The following is a 3951-nucleotide window of genomic DNA, read 5'->3' on the forward strand; positions in this document are numbered from 1 at the left end:
TTTCCGCCTTTGCTGTTTTTTTAGAATGTCAAGCTAAATAAAAACAAACCGTAATCAGCAGTCCAGACTCGCTAAAGAAAGTGACACGTATTTCGGAATAGCAGCGCTCACATTGCGAGGGGAATCTGCAGGCCATGCTAAACTATGGGTGCATTCAAGGAGGATGAGGCAAGGATGTTTTTAAAGGCAAAAATGAGAATTACACCAGATGCTTTGAAACAGCAGTCTTTGGCCACAATGTTTAGTGACCCAGGTGACGTTAATCCCAGGTTGGATAGACAGTTGCTGGGCAGACGTCCTGTGGACAGAACATTTTTTGTGAGATTGTGGTGGCTCTTGTGTAATGTGGTTCTGGCGGCGTTTTTTATGATACTTAATGTCAACCAGTTATGCGCATAAACCATTCTTGAGAACCTGGCTTTATTTCATTAACATTTTTCTTAGAGTTGACAATAGATGACTCTTTATTGGTTCTGATAACTTTCACATTCCTTTCACAGTAATAAGTATACTTATTTACAGAATGATAAGCATAGCCTTTCATCTGCAGTACTTTAAAAGTATTTGCATGGGGGCCGGCGCCGCGGCTCACTAGGCTAATCCTCCACCTTGCGGCGCCGGCACACCAGGTTCTAGCCCCAGTCCGGGCGCCGGATTCTGTCCCGGTTGCTCCTCTTCCAGTTCAGCTCTCTGCTGTGGCCAGGGAGTGCAGTGGAGGATGGCCCAAGTCCTTGGGCCCTGCACCCCATGGGAGACCAGGAGAAGCACCTGGCTCCTGGCTCCTGCCATCGGATCAGCGTGGTGCGCCGGCCACGGCGGCCATTGGAGGGTGAACCAACGGCAAAGGAAGACCTTTCTCTCTGTCTCTCTCTCACTATCCACTCTGCCTGTCAAAAAATAAAAACATAAAAAAAAAAAAGAAAAAGTATTTGCATGGGGACAGCGTTGTGGCCCAGTGGTTTTAAGCCACTGGCTACAGCGATATGAGTCCCGGCAGATCCAGGTTCCTGCTAATGGCCTAGGGAAGTAGCAAAGATGGCCCAAGTACTTAGGCCCCTGCGCCCATGTGGTAGACCCAGATGAAGCTCCTGACTCCTGCCTTCGACCTGACCCAACCCTGGCCTTGGGTGCCATTTGGGGAGTGGACAGTGGATGGAAGATCTTTCTCACATTCTCTCTCTCTGCCTCTCCCTCTCCCTCTGTAACTTTGCCTTTTAAATAAATAAATATTTTTTAATAAAAATACAAGTATTTGCAGAGGCCGGCATTGTGCTACAGCATGTTAAGCCTCTGCCTGAGATGAGGACATCCCATATAGGTGTCATTTTTTTAAAAAGATTTATTTATTTGAAAGGCAGAGTTATAGAGAGAGGTAGAGACAGAGAGAGGTGTCTATCCGCTGGTTCACTCCCCAGAAGGCCACAACAGCTGGAGCTGTGCCGATCTGAAGCCAAGGAGCCCAGGAGCTTCTTCCGGGTGCAGGGGCCCAAGGCCTTGGGCCATTTTCTGCTGCTATCCCAGGCCATAGAAGAGAGCTGGATCGGAAGAGGAGCACATCCCATATGGGCGCCAGTTTGAGTCCCGGCTGCTCCACTTCCGATCTAGCTCTCTGCTATGGCATAGGAAAGCAGTATAAGATGGCCCAAGTCCTTGGGCCCCTGCACCCGCCATGGGAGACCCGGAGGAAGCTCCTGGTTTCTGGCTTCAGATCGGTGCAACTCCAGCCTTTGCAGCCAATTGGGGAGTGAACCAGTGGATAGAAGACCTCTCTCTCTCTCTCTCTCTCTGCCTCTCCTTCTCTCTGTGTGTAACTCACATCTTTTAAAAAAGTTCAACATGTTATATATATATATATATATCCATATGCATACATATAAACAGGATGAATACCAGCAGAGTTCTACATCTTATAGTGGGAGTACACTGCTGTGCTTCTTTCATTAATTCTAAGTTGCAGAAGAATATTATGACCCTCTTTAGGCTTTTTATGAGTAAATAAGTTTAATGTTCTCAGAAGCAATCAAAAACTCTTCAAATCAACTACCAACCAGTTCTAACTACTACTTCATTTTCTTTCCCACAAAGATGGCATGAGATTCTCTTCTGAGCTTCAATAAATATGGACACAATAAACTCTGTGCTAACCGTATTTATTTTCATTTGATTTGAAAGGCAGTGAGGTGTGGGGTTGGGGGGAGACAGAGATAGAGACAACAGAAACAGAAACAACTCACAACAGCTGGGACTGAGCCAGGTCAGTCTGGGCCTCCACTTGGGTGGCAGGGACCCAAGTAATTGAGCCATCACCTGCTGCCTCCCAGGGTGTGCATTAGCAGGAAGCCAACCAGAAGTGGAGTAACCAGGTTTGAAAACAGGCACTCCAGTATGTAGGTGTCCCAAGTGGCACCATAATTTCTATGGAAAGACCCACTCACTACGTTGATCATGATAAATCATTAAAAATTTATTTGCAAGGCAGAGTGACAGAGAGAAAGAGAGATAGACTGAGATCTTCCATTTGCTGGTTCACTCCCCAAATGGCTGCAATGGCCAAGTCTGAGCCAGGCTGGAGCCAGGAACCAGGAACTCACTCCAAGTCTCCCACATGGGTAGCAAGGGTCCAAGCACTTGGACTACCCTCTGCTACCTTGCCAGGTGCATCAGCAGGGAGCTGAATTGGAAGCTGAGCAGCCAGAGACTCCAACACAGCACTTCAATACAAGATACCAGTGACCCAAATGGTGGCTTAACCCACTGTACCACATTGCCAGTCCCTGATCATGGTTTGTTTTTTTTTTAAAGATTTATTTATTTATTTGAAAATCAGAGTTACACACAGAGAGAAGGAGAAGTAGAGACAGAGAGAGAGAGAGAGAGAGAGAGAGAGAGAGAGAGGTCTTCCATCCGCTGGTTCACTCAATTGGCTGCAACAGCCTGAGCTGCACTGATCTGAAGCCAGGAGCCCGGAGTATCTTCCGGATCTCCCATGCAGGTGGGCAGGCCCAAGGACTTGGGCCATCTTCTACTGCTTTCCCAGGCCATAGCAGAGAGCTGGATTGGAAGTGGAACAGCCGGGACTTGAACTGGCATCCACATGGGATGCAGTGGTGGCTTTACCCGCTATGCCACAGTGCCAGCCCCTCTGATCATATTTTTGAACGAAAGTAACCTGTTGGTGCTTAAGATGTTGCCAACTCATGATTCACTTCAATGCATTGAGACATGGGAAAACCGTTCAACAAACTATCTGTTCTTCATACTGAGAAATCTCAGCTAAGAATCTCATTTTCAGTGGAAAAGAGCAACTTCAAACGAGTTTCGTTTTTCTTCCATTTGCTACCATGGCTCATTATAATACACTGCTAATTACTGAGACTGCTTCTCCTAGGGCCTCAGAGAAAAATCAGAGAACTAACCATATACAGAACAAGTGTAAAGGTTCCTGTTGGGTTGTTATGATTAGTTTTCCTATTTTATCCCAAAGCAATACATTTCCCCCACTTACCTGGCCATCAAAAACACTTAAATTCCAAGGGTGATGAAAAAATATATCCTCACACACAACTGCAGTGAGCACTATTTTAATTTGCAGTGAGGTAAAAACAGGTTTTGGTTATTATTTGACTTATTTTAATTTATAGAGCTTCCTTCTGCCTACTCACTGTCCAAATGGCTGTAACAGAAGGAACTCCATCCAGGTCTGCCATGTGGACGCAGGGGCCATCTTCCACTGCTTTCACAGGCACATTAACAGGGAGCTGGATAAGCCGCAGAGCAGCTAGGACACAAGCCAGCACCCATATGGGATGCTGGTATTGCAGGAGGCTTAACCTGCTCTGCCACAACACTGGCAAACACTATGAAAACATGATTTTCTGTTAGCTTGTCATTCTCTTAAAACTAGTATCTGTTGGGGCCGGCGCCGTGGCACACTAGGTTAATTCTCCGCCT

Source organism: Oryctolagus cuniculus, chromosome 17 (assembly GCF_051225735.1).
Source record: "Oryctolagus cuniculus isolate XC-2025 breed Fujian yellow rabbit chromosome 17, ASM5122573v1, whole genome shotgun sequence".
NCBI classification, from domain to species: domain Eukaryota; kingdom Metazoa; phylum Chordata; class Mammalia; order Lagomorpha; family Leporidae; genus Oryctolagus; species Oryctolagus cuniculus.